We start from the raw sequence: 18,584 nt of genomic DNA, 5'->3' as shown, positions 1-18,584 counted from the left end.
AGGAGGTGGAAAGAGGAGTAAGGGGGAAATGCAAATTGAGAGCACACCAGAGACAGGCCTGGACTGACAGCGCTCTGGGGCTCTGGGGTGAGCTGGCTGGACTGGCCCAGTGGACAGGCCGAGAGGTAACCCTTTCACTTCCCTCAAGTCTGAGATCCAATCTCCACCCGCCACTGCCTCGGGGCCTGTCTTCAGCCTCTCTGGGAGGAGAGGTTCCCAGGGAAAGCTGGAGTCTAAAAGCGGGAGGTGTGGCTGGGTGCAAGCTGTGGGCGGGGAGGCGGGACTCCTGTGATCCAGTCCTTCTATTCTGGCCTTGTCACATCCTTGCCCTCACGACCTCCGTTTCCCCGGAGCCCTGACTGTGCTGTGGAGAGCCGTCTTCATACAGACTGAGGGGGAACACAGCTCGGGGAACTAAATGAAGCCCAGAGAGCTGGGGGGTTGGAGGGCTGGCCTCTACTGTGGGGCGCTGGGGAGCACCTGGCCCTTGGCCCAGAGAGGGGCACCTGGATGCTTGTCTTTCCTCCTGGCTGGCCTGGACTTTCCTCACACCTGTGGCTCGAGTCCTATCCCTCCTCCAAGCCGGAGTTTCTGCCTTAGTGTGGATGCCCTTCGTCAGGGTATGCCCAGCTCCACCCCACAGCTGATGAGAACGTGTCTGTCTGTCCAAGATCAGAGCTTTGTGCATCCAGAGAGGGAGGGCAATTTTCCGGGGCTTCATGTCCTTTCTCCCTTCCCTTACCGGCGGGAAGGTCAGGGATACCCACGGGAGCTTAGAGCTCTGCCCAGCCGGCCCCTCTCAGGGCAGGGCGGAGGCCATCTGGGTTAATGAGGCGCTAGCAGGTGCACCCTCCTTGGCCGAGGGTCAGGAAGAGGAGGGGAACCTGAGGGCTCGAGCTGGGAGTCACCGGGGCATGTGAGGCAGCTGGTCACCAGGAGGCCAGGCCCCTGGGCAGAGCGGCCAGGGCCTCAGACCAGAGCTGGTGCCCTCCTTCCCTTTGCTGCTTTCCTTCTCCCCCCCCCCCCCGCCCCGGCCTTCCTTCCACACTTGGTGCACAGTGTTTGTCCACACAAGAAAGTACTAGGAGTGTATAGAACACATAGTCCCAGTATGAGGACTAGTCCTCTTCCCCATGTAAGAGACAGTCCCTGGCCTCCAGGAGGCTACAGACTAGACAGGCTACAGAGAGACAGATGGACGGCGAACAGAACACTGATCTACAAGTCGTACGTACAAGGAACAAACCAAGAGCTGTGGGAGCACTTTGGAGGGACCAACAGCTACAGAAAGGAGCCAGGGAATCTTCATAGAGGTGGTGAACTTTTGCTGGGACTTTAAGGATGAGTAGGAGTTTGCTGTGCAGAGGAGGAGGAAAGGGCATTTCTGGAGGAGGGGACAGCATGAACAAAGACCCCAACATGTGGAGGAGTGTGTTTAAAAAGCAAGGGGGAAAGGGCAGGCTTTCCCAAAGGCCTCCTGAAAGCCAGCCGCAGTGGCTTTCTGGGGCCATCCCACTGTCGGAGCAGCTGATCTCCGGGCGGTGGCTTAGGGAGACAAAGCCTCTTCCTGGCATTCGAGGACCTGCTCAGTACGCCCCAACTACACTTCCTGCCTTTAACTTGCTACTTCCGTACTCCAGCCCTGGACATGTCCCCAGGCTCTGAGTCTGCCTCAGTGGCCCTGATTCCATGCCTTTACACAAGCTCTTTCCCTCAGTTGGCACAATGTTCTTGGTCCCTTGTCCTCCCATCTCCATTTCTGCCCCTTTCAAGGTCCTTCCCAACGGCTGTTTCCTTCATGAACCATTTCCTGCTAGTCCCCCAACCAGAGGGACCACGTTCCTCCCTGCTTTCAATGGCCTTGGACACCGTGTTTCTTGAAAAGACACCACTCTTATCCTGCCCAGTACCATTGCTATTCAATATGCCCAGGTCCCTCACTAGACTCCCAGCCCCGTGAGGGCAGCCAGCCCCCAGCATAGGGCCTGGCCTAGGCCTGGCGACCAGTGTCTGTGGGGTTGAATTGCATTGATTCACGAGAGGATCCAGAAAGAATCGACTTGTGGGTAGACTTGCCTACTCTGTCATCTCTCTGTTCCTGCTCAAAGGGAGGTTTGTTTTTAAATACCTGGGGAGTCTTCCATGACTTTAGTTTGGCGTTCCTGCTTTGTCACTGGAGATTTAGTGTTTCCTCGGGGCTCCTTCTAAGGCTTCTGACCCATTAGGACGAACACGCTGTGTAAGCTTTACTTTGCATGTCACTGCTGACAGATCAGTAGTGGTTTCCCTAGAATATTATGCCAAGAAGGATTCTGCGGATGATGAGGGCTCAGAAGAAAGAGCCCTAAGATGGCTGCGTGACGCTTGCTGTGTGAGGAGGCAGGGCTCCCTCCGCCTTCGTTAGCCCATGAGGTACTTTACTTACATGAAGCCAAGACTGGAGCCCTGGGAGGGCCCGGGGCCTTTGCCTCTGGTGGGAGCTGAGGCAGGACAGTGGGCAGAAGAGGAGCTGAGGGCTCTAAAAGTAGATTTGCCTTCTTGAGATTTCCTAGAGCAGAACTTGCAGTCAAGTGTCTGAAGGTTCCGGTCTGTGTTCTTACTGGGCTCCCTCCTGCTCTTGATATGATCATTCCCCGGGGGCTGTGGACTCAGCTGGACCAATAGGGCTTCATGGTTCAGGCTTCCCAGTGGGTTCCTTAGCGGGTAAAGCTGAGGCGATGACATGGAGTTCCCCAGCTGTGGGAATGTTCCTGATTCCTCTCTCCTCCTAGGCAGCCGAGGCTTCAAGAATGACAAGAGGGGCGCCTGGGTGGCTCAGTCAGTTAAGCATTTGACTCTTGATTTCGGCTCAGGTCGTGATCCCAGGGTCGTGAGATCAAGCCCTGTGATGGGTTCCATGCTCAGCGCAGAGTCTGCTTGTCCCTCTCCCTCCCCCTCTCTGCCTCTCGAGTGTGGGCGCCTCCTCTCTCTCTCAAATAAATAAATAAAAATAAAATCTTCAAAAAAAGTTCTAAAAGAATGACAAGAATGTATCAAAAGTGAGTAATATCTAGAGATGTTTTATTTCCCAGCTTCCTGTCTTTGCTCCATTGCACCTGGGAGCCATGGTCTCCCCTAGTGGCATTCCCTGGAAATGCTATGACTTGGTTTCTGGGGTCAAGAGTGGACACGCCCCCAAGCCCTGCCTTTCCCGCTTGAATGGGACCCATATGGTCTTGCAACCCAACATTCCTCCTCAGGCAAGAACACTGGCTAATGACCTTGGCAGATGGCCCAGGCCTCTACCTGATAACCTCCCGGAGTCTGTGCCTTTGTTCAAGTGGCTTTGATTAGGGGGGGTGCACTCACTTCCTTCAAGCCCCTTTCCTCCCAAGGAGTTGTTTGATTTCCTCCCTCAGGTCTATACTGACAATGGGTCTCCACCTCTTCAGCCTGAGGTTAACTCAAAAGTACTCGTAACTGTGAAGTTTAAGGCTCCAGTTGGTCTTTGTAAATGTTCTTCAAGTTAGAACAGCTTGGCTCCCTGCCACGGTCAGCTTCTAGCTCTGTGGCCCTCATTACCTTGCATGGGACTGCAGCCAGGCCTTGCTCATGGCATGTGTATTTTGAGGCTCACTTGTCCAGGATGGCTGACTGTCTTGTCCCATCTCATTATGACATATCTTGCCCAGCCCAGGAAGACGGGCAACTATTTTATTCTTTGTGTGGATGCCAGCACCACAGTCCTAAATCATTATTTCTAATTTAAGTTGACAACCCTGATTTTCAGGAAGTTCTTTTTCATCTCTGACCCAAATACCTCCAGCTTAAATTTAAGATAATTCCCTCATGCTCCCGGAACTGGCCTTCTCTGTAGCATGAACCCCTTTTCAGGTAATTGAACCACAATTTGGGTCATTTTAGGGTCCATCCTTCAGAGACCCTGGTTCTCAGTTTGGGTTCATGTGGACAGGCCCCCAGGTCTGAGGCCCCCAGGTCTGTGAGCCAGGCACTATGCTGGATGCCCCACGTAGATTAGTCAAACTTCTCTTGCTACAACCCAGTGAAAACAGGTACGACTGGTATTATCCCATTTGATAGATATAAGGCTGAGTCTGGAGGTAAAGTAACTTGGCTAAGGTCACAAAGCCAGCACGTGGAACAACTGAGATCCTATCCCCACATCTAACAAGGCTTTAGAGCTGGGAGTTGGTCCAACCACTAGCCTCCAAACAGGAAACCTCTGTGAGAATTTAGGACAGATGTCGTCCTCTGATCTTTCTTCCATTTTACATTGGTCTGCACCCTAATTTGGCCTTAATCCTTTCTATCTGCCTAAATGACCTTCAGTCATAGCCTTACGCATTCTTTCCTGCTCTTTGTTCCGTGTCAGTGTCTTTGTTCAAAGGCAAGCCCTTCTCAAGGGCTTCTGGGGCAAGAGGACTTGACTTCTCCCTGTCTCCATCCTTATATGTAAAATGAGGATAATAATATTAAATTTTAGGATCATTATGATAATCACAGCTAATATCTTAATAAAGCAGTTACTACGGGAAGGTATAATTAAGCACTTGACATTTCATTTCCTTTAATCCTTGCCTGATTCTCCCCCCCCCCCCCCGCCCCCGCAGCTCCACTCCCTTCCCTTTCCAAAGCCATCCATTCTCATCTTCTCTTCTGCAGCTCTGTCCAGCCTTCTGCTCTGAGCACGATATTACCCTCCTAGAACAAATGAAGAAACAGGCTCGGAGTGGTTACATAACATGCTGCAGATGACTGAGTGAGCAGGAAGAAAAACCAGGATTTGAACTCAGATTTGTCTCACTCCAAAGCCTGCACCTTTTACCACTGTCCTATGGGAAAATACATGGGCTGCTGTGTGCACGCTTGCCATATGGCAAGGAAACCAAGGAACACCAACTGTTTTGTTTCAACCCTCAAGGTCATCTCAGCATTCAAAGAAACAGAAATCTAACTCCCGAAGCCTTGAGAAGTAACATTGGTCTTCGCTAAAGGCTGTTGACCTGGAGCACAGGGTCTTACAGCTTACTACACAGCAACATTTCCTAAAAAGAAGCCTCTTTGCACGTCATTCCCTGTCCCCAAAAGATCCCTCCTCACAACCTCTGTTCAAACCTTTCCCATCCTCTCTTCTGTGTCCTTCCAACCCCTCTGCCTGGTTTTTCCCACCCCCTCCCCCAGCTCCACTCCCTTCCCTTTCCAAAGCCATCCATTCTCATCTTCTCTTCTGCAGCTCTGTCCACCCTTCTGCTCAGTAAAACCAAAGATTTTTCAGAGCCTACCATTCTCTAAAGGGGGTAGTAAACCCATATACGAATTGAATAGGATTGGCCTTGGCATGCAGGGCACCAAGGGAGGTGGAAGGAAACCCTAATGAGCTGAGGACACAATGGAGAGGGGATTAAAAAATTGACTTTCCTCCTGGGTTTCCCATTCCATCTCCTTCCCCCCCCCCTTCAGTACCTGGGGGAGAGAGGAGGACGTGGGTGATCTGCCCCTCCTTACTCACCGTCTGACATAATGCGGAACATTGTGCAAGACCCAAATGAACCCGCATCTGACCTTCCCCACTTCTTCAGCCCACAGCACCTTTTCCTACCTTTGGTTCCCATTGCTTTCGTCCCCCTACCATTTGTCTTGCCTTTCTTGTCACCAAGCCTTCCACAGTGGAGTCTCATCTCCTTAACTAGGCTGTAGGCTCCTTGAAAGTAGGACCTTGTCTCTCCATAGTGCCCACCAAGGTGCTGGGCACACGAAATGACGGAACTTGAAATGGGGACTGTACAAGATATGATAGGGAGGTGGCTGGGAAATCATGGTCAAGAGAGGTCTCTGAAGTTTGCTTCCTGGCTCCATCTCCGTGGCAGACTGTCCCCGGGTTTTCATGTCCCTGTGGCTCTGCATCTGAGAGCACCCTCCCATGCTCCCTCTGGGCTTGGCCTGTGATGTGCTTTGGCCAATAGAGTGGCAGAGTGATGAAGTGCTAGCTACAGTCTCAGGCCTCAGCAGGCTTTGTGCACTTCCGTTCTCTCTGGGAACCTTCCCACCATCATGCCAATAAGCCCAAGGTAGCCGTACTGGAGGACGAGAGACCATGAGGAGGACAGCCACGTCATCCCAGCTGAAGCCAGGCCAAGTACATGACCCATGGCCACAGGTGCGTGAGTGAGCCCAGCTGAAGTGAGCCTGCCCTGGCCCAGATCAGCAGAACCTCCCAGCCGATGGAGAGACTTGTGCACCAGAGGAATTCTTTATCATTAGCTGTTAGTAGAGGTCGTGGGGTTGTTTGTTATGCAGCACTCATGTGGCAATAGAGAACTGATACAACCGTGTATCAGCTCTGTGACCTTGGGCAAGCTGTTTAAAGATTTTATTTATTTATTTATTTATTTATTTATTTATTTATTTATTTATTTATGAGAGCGAGAGAGCACAAGCAGGGGGAGCGGCAGAGGGAGAGGGAGAAGCAGGCTCCCTACTGAGCAGGACCCCAGGATCATGACCTGAGCCGAAGGCAGACGCTTAGCGAACTGAGCCACCCAGGTGCCCCTGGGCAAGCTGTTGAATCTCCATGTACCTCAATGTCCTTATCTGTAGAATGGGGATGCAGCGGACATTGTTGACAGCTTGCAGCTGAGTGTCGCCTTCCATGGATTGCTTCAGCTGAAGAGCTGCCTTACTCAAATTTCTGCCCCCTCCTCTGGGATAGCCTATATCCAATGACTGGCTGCTGTGGAAGTAGAAAGTTCTGGCCCTCTCGTTCCAGTTTGGGAGAACTCTGCGGGGCCATCCCAGCTTCAGAGCTGCCTATGGGATCAGCTAAGGCTTTCCTTGCAACTGTGTCGCCTCCCTGCTTCTCCCTCTGCCCAGTCCTGCTTCCTTTCCCCTCCACAAGGGTTGAGGCCAAGAGCATTTCCAATAAACCTCTTCTGTTCATGTCTTCATCTTAGAGTCTGATTTCCCAGAACTCACACGTGAGAGGGTCTGCAAATGACCAGGTGGCATGTTCTGGCCAATGGGGTGAAAGAAAAGAGTCATGTGGCAGTTTCCTGAAATGTTCCTTATTAAGACTTTGTCTTCAAACTTTGTTACCGCTACCAAAAGAATTTTGGAAAAGGATATACATCCTTGCATATTTGTTTTTCAAGATTTTATTTATTTATTTATTTATTTATTTATTTATTTATTTGACAGAGAGGGAGAGAGCCTGCACAAGCAGGGGGAGCGGCAGGCAGAGGGAGAGGCAGGCTCCTCATTGATCAGGGAGCCCCATGTGGAACTCGATCCCAGGACCCTGGGATCATGACCTGAGCCAAAGCCAAACGCTTCATGGACTGAGCCACCCAGGCATCCCACCTTGCATGTTTTTTAGGTCAAAGATTTTTCCTTATATATATATTTTTTTTTGGTTAAAGATTTTATTTATTTATTTATTTGACAGACAGACAGCCAGCGAGAGAGGGAACACAGGCAGGGGGAGGGGGAGAGGAAGAAGCAGGCTCCCAGCAGAAGAGCCTGATGTAGGGCTCGATCCCAGGACTCAGGGATCACGCCCTGCGCTGAAGGCAGACGCTTAACGACTGAGCCACCCAGGTGCCCCTTCCTTATAGTTTTAAATGTAACATTTAGGGTATTATTAATATTAACATCAAAAAATGACTCACGTTTATTTTAACTTATTTTTAAAATTTTAAAACAATTTTTAAAAGTTGCAAAATGATACAATGACTTCTTGTATATACTTTCCTTAGATTCATCAATTACCAATATTTTGCCCTGTTTGCTGTCTCCCATACCCTACACATCATTAGAATGATTAGTATGAAATTGATCAAAACAGAAATATATTTCCAATTCACATTGAACGTAAAAGTTTATTGGGATTGTACCTCCCCCGTGAAATGGACAGAGCTTCCCCCTTGACCTTAATTTTTTGAGAAAGGCGGCAGAATGCAGTTATTTAGCTCATGAATGGAGTCAGGCAGCCTGGTTCTGCCACTCATTAGCAGTTTGGCCTTGGGCAAATTATTTAATCTCTCTGTGCCTCGATATCCTTATAATAATATCTATCTCATAGAGTTGCGGTGAGGACCTAATGGGTTAATCTTATAAGGTCCCTAGAACTTTACCTAATATATTGTAAGTGCGATTTATGAGTATGATGTAAATAGAATGCATCAATGGACACATAATTATTTCTTGCTAAAATAATTAAGGTTCAGAGCAAATTAACAAGAAAATATGGATTACCAGTAAATTGGAGGCTCACGAAAGATGCGTTAATGATTATTGTTGAATGCATTACTTACAGGAGGTCACATCACAGATGTTATTAAATGAATCTAATAGAAACAGGGTAAGAGTAAACAAATGAGCCAAGAAGTGACTGATAGTTGACAGCACGTGGGAGACTTGTACCCAAATTTAAAAAAGAAAAGAAAAAAAAAGACCATGACTTTCTATTACCCAATAATTTGGGGGCAAAAGTTAATGAAAATTTTTTCTACAAGTTAATAACTGTTTACAAAAATAGGAAACACTGAAGTGCCTTTGATATATGTTCTTTTTATTTAAAGATGTCGTGTTCAGGTGTTGAAAATAAATGTGAAACTTTTCACTTCCTCCTCCTTGAAGTCATGCAAATGTGCAAAGGAGAGCAGACCCAGACCGGATGGCTGAGGGCGCCGGCTGGCTGGCCGCATCCTATCTAACCGCCGGCGGCTCAGTGAACGCTCGGAGTGTGCTTCACAGCAGGTCAGCACTCTGCAGATCCTTTTTAGGAATCACAAATAGATATTTTTTTAAAGATTTTATTTATTTATTTGAGAGAGAGTGAGAGAGAGAGCTCAAGCAGGGGGGAGGGGTAGAGGGAGAAGCAGACTCCTCCCCGAGGAGGGAGCCGGTGTGGGCCTGGATCCCAGGACCCTGAGATCATGACCTGAGCCAAAGGCAGACGCTTAACTGACTGAGCCACCCAGGCGCCCACACACAGATTTTTTAAAAAGATTTATTTATTTGAGAGAGAGAGAGAGAAGGAGGAGAGAATCCTCAAGCAGACTCCCTGCTTGAGTGCGGGGCCTGTCGCAAGGTGGGGCTCAATCCCAGGACCCTGAGATCATGACCTCGGTGGAAATCAAGGAGTTGGGCTCCCAACCAACTGAGCCGCCAAGGCACTCCACGTATAGATTTTCAGGTAAATCTCTACTCCCAACGTGGGGCTGTAACTTACAACCCTGAGATCAAGAGTTACAAGTTCCACTGACTGAGCCAGCCAGGCACTCTTAGGAATCATGAATAGTTCTAAGATGGATAGATCGGGCATGGAGCTCTGCTCTGAGTTTGTCACCTGCATGATATAAGATACATTTAGTATTTCATTGCTTTGTGCTAAGGGATTCTCCCTCAGGACTTAGGCAGTCTGGGACAGCTTGGGGCATGTGGAATTTAATACTGCCATCCTGCTACGCTGCACCATGCTATAATTGAATCCAGAATATCCCAAATGGGCCGTGATATCTTCCTTTTAATTTTACAGTGTGCCCATAACAAAAATATATACATGACAGAGAAGACATGAAGACCTATTATAGGTTTGTGTTGATTTGATTACAAGGGGATTCACCAAAACCCATATTTTGGTGTCTTTTTTGTTTGGGGTCACCAAGCTTTTTCACTCTAAGCATTATATCTTTTTTTTTTTTTAAGATTTTATTTATTCATTTGACAGAGAGAGAAAGCCCATGAGCAGGGGTAGAGGCAGGGGGAGAAGGAGAAGCAGGCTTCCCGCTGAGCAGGGAGACTGACCCCAGGACCCTGAGATCATAACCTGAGCCAAAGGCAGATGCTTAACCGACTGAGCCACCCAGGCACCCTCAAAGCATTTTATCTTAATAAAAGTCAGGAGGGATGAGAGGCTGAGGCTGACAAGGTTGACGATGGTGTGGATTTTTTTTTTAACACCTTTCTTCTCTTTTAGACAAAATTATTTTCTGCAGTAATCATGAAATGAGGGACGCCTGGGTGGCTCAGTCGGTTAAGCGGCTGCCTTCAGCTCAGGTCATGATCTCAGGGTCCTGGGATCAAACCCCACATTGGCCTCCTTGTTCAGTGGGGAGCCTGCTTCTCCCTCTCCCTCTGCCTGCCGCTCCCCTGCTTGTGCTCGCTCTCTCCCTCTCTGACAAATAAATAAATAAAATCTTTAAAAAAAATCGTGAAATGAAATTATTCCATTCCATGCCTACTCTTACTAACCCAAAATAGTGTCACTTGGAATCTGTCCTCCTAATCACTGTTTTAAATTTTAAACACAAATAAAAAGTCCAAGTAGGGGCACCTGGGTGGCACAGTCGTTAAGCGTCTGCCTTCGGCTCAGGGCGTGATCCCGGCGTTATGGGATCGAGCCCCACATCAGTCTCCTCCACTATGAGCCTGCTTCTTCCTCTCCCACTCCCCCTGCTTGTGTTCCCTCTCTCGCTGGCTGTCTCTATCTCTGTCAAATAAATAAGTAAATAAGTAAATAAATAAATAAATAAATAAAATCTTTAAAAAAAAAAGTCCAAGTAGACAGAGGTAAAATAACTCACTTTGCTTCTTTGGTCTTTACATCCTCAGTGCTGTCGTTGCTTCCTTTGAATCTCCCGTTCAAATGCAGAGATAAGTAGTTTGCCCAGATGGATGCCCCGACCGAGCAGGAAGGGGCCTTACAATTGGAAAGGGCACACTTGGCTGAGTCAGGAGTCGAGGGGATCCCTGGAATTCCAGAACTGAAATTCTCTGTAGAATATAATGTTTCTTAAAAACACGTTTTCAAAAATGCCAATTTGCTAATACCTATTGTTGAAAGCCAGTGGAAACCACAGCATTAGTTTAGATTTAGAACTTAGACCAACACGATGTTTTTTCAGGAAAGGAACATTTTATCCCTGATGTTGTTTAGAATTGCTGGTTGAGGTGATAATAAAGAGCAGCTGGCTTTTGGTTGATCACTGTTTAAACATTCTCTACAGTGCACCCCATAGGCTGCCCTTGGTGGTGGGGCTGCAGTTCCCAGGACCCTGCTCTTGCACGCCGTTGATAAGACGTCTCCCTTTCTTTCACAAAGTGGCAGGACAGTGGCGCATGCCAGTGTGCGGGTGCGACAAGAGAATTGACAGATGCCTTGACCGTAGGCAGGAATGTCTCAGGAAGGAGGCCACTGGGAATGTGAGCTGGTGGAAGCCAATTGCCTTTCTGTGGTGCTGAGTACCTGCTGGCAGACTTAATGACCTGTTTCACACAGCAGCCAGCACAAGCCCTTGGCCCCATTTTCACTGGTGTCTGTCTCCATCCTGCTGTCTGGCAGATACTGTCACCCTGGATCATGAGGCTGAGGGACTCACCTGTAGGGCTGGCAGAGTGGGAAGGAGCCTGGGACTTCAAGGACTCCGCGAACACCCTGTGTCTCCAGACTTTACTCAAGTGAGAGAGAAATAAGATTCCATGTTTTTTCTGGGATTCTGACACTTCCAGGGGTGGGGAAGGCTCTGACATTTAACGGACCTGATATGTGAAGGAAGAATAGGTGTTTTCTGAGTAAAAAGAAGAGAATTTCCGGGAGCAGCAGGCTCAGGTAGTCAAGTCAAGAGACAGCATGGTGAGTTTGAGGAATGGAAAGAAGCTCGAGATGGGGAAACTCAAAGTTCAAGGAGATATTGGGGGTCTTGAGAAGGAATTCTAGAAGAATGGCAGATGATTTATCTGTGTTTGTTAGCCTTACCTAATATCCTAGTTGGGACCACTACTGTTCTAGGAGGTTCTCAGAGGCCAAACCAAGAAATCCAGGGCCCTGCCCTCCCAGGGTTGCCTCAGGCAACTTCTGTTAGTAAAGAATCCTGTTTATTATCCTCTGACTCACAGTTACTGTGAGTTTCCATGGTTGCCACCAATAATAAAGCATAAATCCAGTCCTGGAGGGTGGGGTCTGCAGGTGGGGCTATTCTCTCCCTTGTCTGGCTCAACACAAGGGACAAGCACAGCAGAGCTGTCCGGGATATAGCCTAGGTGGTTGGTGGGAGAATCTTGGGTGTGAGTTTCCTTGGGAGAGGACAGGGCGTGGAGCCAGGGTTAAGGAACCGATCTCTGTAGCAGGCCTGGGGGAATACGCAGTGTGTGCCTGAGAACTGTGCAGCCTCCGCTCTCTCCAAATACTTACGGGAGGACGCCAGGAAATGGGGAGACAGGGAACCTTGGGACACAGAAGAGTCAGAGCAGGATTTGGGAGACCACGCAACCTTCTTCCCCAGGGACAAGCAGGGTTTGTTCCCTATTATAGGCCAAATTTACAAATGCAAAGCCAGGAGGAATGGTCTGACAATCGGTGGGGTGTACACAAAGGAACCCAAAGAAGGGGAAGCCAAAATATAGATTTTATGAGATTATCTCATCTCATCCATTTGCACAGTCTCAGGTTACAAAGCACTTGTATATCTGTTGTCTCATTTGCTTTTCACAGAAGCCCTGGGAGGAAGTAAGGACAAAAACCACCGATCTATTCTAAAATGGGGAGACTGGGCTTATAGAAGCACAGCCAAGGTCATAGACTAGAATCCAGCCCTCCTGGCTCTCAATCCAATGTTCTTTTTACTAAATCAGTGTTTCTCAAATTTTGGCATCCATAGACCATTTTAATGGATGTCTGGGACACACAAAGTCCCTCAAATTTTGATACATTTAAAAAATTGTGAAAAATTTAAAATAATGTAATATTTTACATTATTACAATGCCTGCTGCTCTGCCTGCTTGTGCTCGCTCTTTCTCTGTCAAATAAATAAATAAAATCTTAAAATAAAACAAAATCTTTAAAAAATAAAACAATGTAATAAAACATTTGAGAAGTAACATCAGTGGCTTTTCAAAAAATTTTTATTTATTTATTTGACAGAGAGAGAGCAAGAGAGTGCAAGCAGGGGGAGGGGCAGAGGGAGAGGGAGAAGCAGACTCCCCACTGAGCAGGGAGCCCAACACAGGGCTTGGTCCCAGGACCCTGGATCATGACCTGAGCTGAAGGCAGATGCTTCACCCATTGAGCCACCCAGGCACCCCAATGGCTTTAAGTCAACGAGAAAGATATATTTGTAATCTTCACTAAAGTATTTATATTCAGCTTGATGTCAGATAGTTTGAGCCATAGCTCAGATCCCATATCCAGTAAGGTTTTGTGGTTTTTTTGTAACCATTTCTACTAAGGTAGGAATATTGAAGGAATGGCATCAAGTGCTTCATCAGACAGTCCTAGGTAAATAGATTAAACTTCGATTCAGAACTGTGGAGAGCGTTCTCAGTGAAAATGGTTTGCTGATCTACCAGGACCTAGGTCTATAAGCACGTTACGTACAAAAGTTGGAATATTGACTGTTTTAATCTAGGACACGGGGGCAAAGGGATTCCTTATCCAATCCTTGGCTTTGTTCAGCACTGGAAAGCACTTCTTGTTATGATGTAGAATTTCAAGGGTTTCTGGGTGTGTGTGTGTGTGTGTGTGTGTGTGTGTGTGTGTGTGTGTGGTTAAGTGCATAACATAAAGCTTTCCACTTTATCAAAGTGGTTTGAAATATACCCAATAGTATATTTTTTATTTCTTTCTCAAACAAATCAAATGTTGGGAAATGGTAAAACTTTGATGTTGCTACTGTGCCAGAGTTCTAGTTTTAAGACATCCTGACATTGTATCCCCAGCACTAAAATTGTGAAATTTTGGTTCCGAGTGATAGGTTCTGACATATCACTAAGGTACGTTATGTGAGTAGACCACTTGCAATTGGACAAATATTCTTTGTTGGCATTATCAATGTCATGAAGTGTCACCTTGTATTTCAAAAACTCATATAATGAAAAGGAAGCAGTGAACTATCTTTATTGGCAGATGACATGATCTCATTTATAGGAGACCTTAAAGAATTTACAAAAACACCAATTAGAGCTGATAAATAAGTTCAACAAAGTTGCAGGATACAAGATCAATATACAAAAACCAGTTGCGTTTCAATGCACTAGCAACGTACGATCTGAAAGTGAAATTAAGAAAACAATTTCATTTATGATAGCATCAAACATAGTAAAAATACTTAGGAATAAATTCAGCCAAGAAAGTGCAAGATTTATACGCTCTGAAACATTGTTAAAAGAAATTAAAAATGGTTTACGTAAATCTAAGAACATCCTGTGTTCATTGTCTGGAAAATTTAATATGGTTAAGATGGTAATACTTGCCAAATTGATCTCCAGATTCAATGCAATCCCTATCAAAACTGCCTTTTTTTTTTCTCCCCAGAAATGCGCAAGCTGATCTTAAATATCATATAGAGTTACAAGGGCCCAAGAATAACCAAAATAATCTTGAAAAAGAACAAAGTTGAGAGACTCACACTTCCCAATTTCAAAACTTACTATGAAGCTACAGTCATCAGGACAGTGTGGTACTGGTGTAAGGATAGACACATAGCCCAATGGAGTAGAATTAAGAGTCCAGAAACAAACTCATACATTTAAGGTCAATTGATTTTTGACAAAGGTGCCAACACCATTCAGTGGGGACAAAACTTTTTCAACAAATGATGCCGGGCTAAGTGGAGACCCACATGCAAAAGAATGAATTTGGACTTCTATCTCATACCATACACAAATCTTAACTCAAAATGGATCAAAGATCTAAATAAAAGAACTGAAAGTAGAAAACGTTTAGAAGGAAACACAGGTGAAACTCTGTGTGGTTTCAGATTCGGCAATGGTTTCTTAGATAGTACACCAAAAGTACAAGCAGACAAAAAAAAAAAGTAAATAAATGGGACTTCATCAAAATCAAAAACTTTTGTGGGTCAAAGGACAGTAACAAGAAAGTGAAAAGACAACACACAGAATGAGAGAAAATATTTGCAAATCATATATCTTATAAGGGTCTAGTATCCAGAATATATAAAGAACTCTTACAACTCAACAGTAAAAAGACAACACAGTTAAAAAATGGGCAAAGGGGGCTCCTGGGTGGCTCAGTTGTTAAGCATCTGCCTTCGGCTCAGGGCGTGATCCCAGGGTGCTGGGATCGAGCCCCGCATCGGGCTCCCTGCTCAGTGGGACGCCTGCTTCTTCCTCTCCCACTCCCCCTGCTTGTGTTCCCTCTCTTGCTGTGTCTCTCTCTGTCAAATAAAAAAATAAAAAAAAAACTTAAAAAAAATGGGCAAAGGATTTGAATAGGCGTTTCTCCAAAGATAAACGAAGTGGCCAATAAATGCATGGAGAAACGGTCAACATCATTAGTTATCAGAGATGTGCAAATCAAAACCACAATGAGGTAGCACTTCACACCCACTAGAATAGTTAAAATAATAATAATAACACCCAAAAGGAAAATAACAAGTGTTGATGAGAAGGTAGAGGAATTGGAAGCCTCTTACACTTCTATTGGGAATGTAAACTGGTTCGGCGGCTGTGGAAAACAGTTTGGCAATTCCTCAAAAGATTATAGAATTCTCATATGACCCAGCGATTCCATTCCCAGGTATATGCCTAAAAGAACTGATAACATGTTTACACGAAAACTTGTATGTGAATGTTCATAGCAGCGTTACAATAGCCAAAAAGTAGAACCAACACAATGTTCGTCAAGCGATTAATAGATACACAAAATGGGATACAGCCATATCATGGAATATTATTCAGACATAAAAAGGAATGAAGTACTGATCCGTGCTGCAACATGGGAGAACTTTGTTTTTTTTTTTTTTTAATGATTTTTTATTATATTATGTTAGTCACCATACAGTACATCCCCGGTTTCCTATGTAAAGCTCAATGATTCATTAGTTGCATATAACACCCAGTGCACCATGCAATACGTGCCCTCTTTACTACCCATCACCAGTCTATCCCATTCCCCAACCCCCCTTCCCTCTGAAGCCCTCAGTTTGTTTCTCATAGTCCATAGTCTCTCATGTTTCATTCCCCCTTCTGATTATGCCCCTTTCTTTATCCCTTTCTTCCCCTACTGATCATTCTAGTTCTTATGTTCCATAGATGAGAGAAATCATATGATAATTGTCTTTCTCTGCTTGACTTATTTCACTAAGCATTATCTCCTCCAGTGCCGTCCATGTTGTAGCAAATGTTGAGAACTCGTTCTTTCTGATAGCTGAGTAATATTCCATTGTATATATGGACCACAACTTCTAAATCCAGTCATCTGTTGAAGGGCATCTCGGCTCCTTCCACGATTTAGCTATTGTGGACAATGCTGCCATGAACATTGGGGTGCATATGGCCCTTCTCTTCACTACGTCTGTATCTTTGGGGTAAACAACATGGGAGAACTTTGAAAACAGTGTGCTAAGTAAAAGAAGCCAACCGAAAAGACCAAATACTGTAGGATTCCATTGATGTAAAATGTCCAGAGTAGGCCAGTCCATAGAGATAGAAGGTAGATTAGCACGTGCCAAGGGATCAGGGAGGGAAGGAATTTGGACTAATTGCTAATAGGGGTGGGGTTTCTTTCTGGGGTGAGAGATGTTTGGAATGAGTAGTGATGGTTGCACAACATAGTAAATAGACGGAAACCTCTGGAGTGTATGCTTGAAAATGGTGAATTTTATGTTATGTGAGTTACATCCTAATAAAAACGTTAAAATAGAACAGAACAAATTCATGTGAGCACCTTTGCCCTCTAGAGTCAGAGTACTTCTAGGCGTTAGGAGGAAGAAGCCGTTTCTTCTATGTGCTGTTTATTTCTACCTGAACACACTGGAAAGAATACATCCTTGGTGACTGCAATGTGAATCACGGTGAAATGTTTCTATTTCCTTCAACACAAAATTGGATTCAGGAGACACATTGCAGACTCTCGGTGGTTCTCTGTGAATTAAAGTGTTCCAACTGACGTTCGTGTGATGCTAACAATAATTTGTATTGAGTCCCTGCTGTCTGCCGGACATTGTCCTAAGCACTATGTATTTACTTCTTCACCAATCCTTACACCAAGTGTAGGAAATAGGTATTGTTATTATTAGTAGTATCATCATCATTGCCAATTTTTAGAGGGAAAAAACTGAAGCACAGAGAGGTAAACTATTTTTCTTATTAAAAATGTTATTTATTAATTTTTGAGAGAGAGAGGGAGAATGAGCATGAGTGGCAGACGGAGAGGGAGAAGCAGTCTCCCCGCTAAGCAGGGAGCCCGATGTAAGACTCGATCCCTGGGATCATGACCTGAGCGGAAGGCAGACACTGAACCGACTGAGCCCCCCAGGCGCCCAGTAAACTTCTTTTATTACAACTTCAGCCTCCTGCCTTCTTGTTTTTGTTTTTTTGGTCTTCTTCTTTTGCACTAATGGTTTCTTTCTTTCTTTCTTTTAATATTTTGTGCTTATTTTGAAAAAAAAAATCAGTAGGCTCTGCCTGTGACCGATATACAAGTTTTGATAACTTTGCTCCACGATTTGACATTTCACAGCTGATAATGCGCTGGGGACAAGGGGTGAATCGTCAATAAAACCTAGTTTCCAGGTAATCTTTGTGGCAGCTCCTATCTGCAGTTTCTTTTTTGCTGGTTGTGCAAAACAATCTCTCTTCCATTTTCCTTCATCTCAGTACATGCAGACATATTATATTCCCACCAAAATCCTGCTCACCGTGTACGGATGACATTGTTCTGAGTTGTCAGATTTATATTACTATCGTCGTTGCTACTTTTATGACACCATAAAGCACTTTTGAACCATTAATGACTTTTCCTACTTTGGGGATATAACCTAGCACAGCAGTGTGAACACACAAAGTACGTTTTAAAACATAAGCGAAAACATGCGTAACTGGCCCCTTTAATTAAAAAGCAGTTCTGAAATCTTTAGGAATGTAATAATTATTAACATAATGAGATGTCTGTGACAGCCACCATCAATGTCATATTTCAAATTTGTTAAAGATAGGGAGCAACATGGTTTATCACTTTTTTTTTTTCCTCCTGAAACTACCAGTCTACAGTAGATAAAACTGTTCCTGGAAACATTGCACTGCTCCAAGAGATTTTAATAAGAATGAGATGAGCTGCGGCGAAGGTGACGGAGGGATAAATGGGTAAACAGAGGCCACGTGAAGGGTTAAGGGTGGACTCCCAGGGTGGAGCGCATTCCCAGGGAATCCTGCACTTCCTCCCCCAGCCGGGGAGTCCTATGCCGGAGCTACAGCCCACCACCAGGGGGCACTGTACAACGAGGGACGCCAGCCCTGTTCTTCCGCGAGTCGGTCTGGAATGCTGTTAGCCACAGGCGTTCTTGAACGCTACTCAAGCCTCAGCAATTTAATCGTCTTCGTTTTGTTTTTGTCCTTGATATTCAGGGTTCTTAACCTGGTGACGGTGGTCAGGTTTCTGATGGTCGGTGAACATCTAAAATTTATATATAAAATATGTGTGCCTGCGATGAGCTGCATATTTCTAGTTAGAGGAAAATTTTATAGATTTTTTAAAAAAGATTTTATTTATTTTTGTGAGACAGAGAGAGCGCGAGCACGAGCTGGGGGGAGGGGCAGAGGGAGAAGCAGACTCCCCGATGAGGAGGAC

This window comes from Ursus americanus, chromosome 25, assembly GCF_024610735.1.
Source record: "Ursus americanus isolate L20-20 chromosome 25, mUrsAme1.1.p, whole genome shotgun sequence".
Taxonomy (NCBI): Eukaryota; Metazoa; Chordata; class Mammalia; order Carnivora; family Ursidae; genus Ursus; species Ursus americanus.
This window is presented reverse-complemented; position numbering follows the sequence as displayed.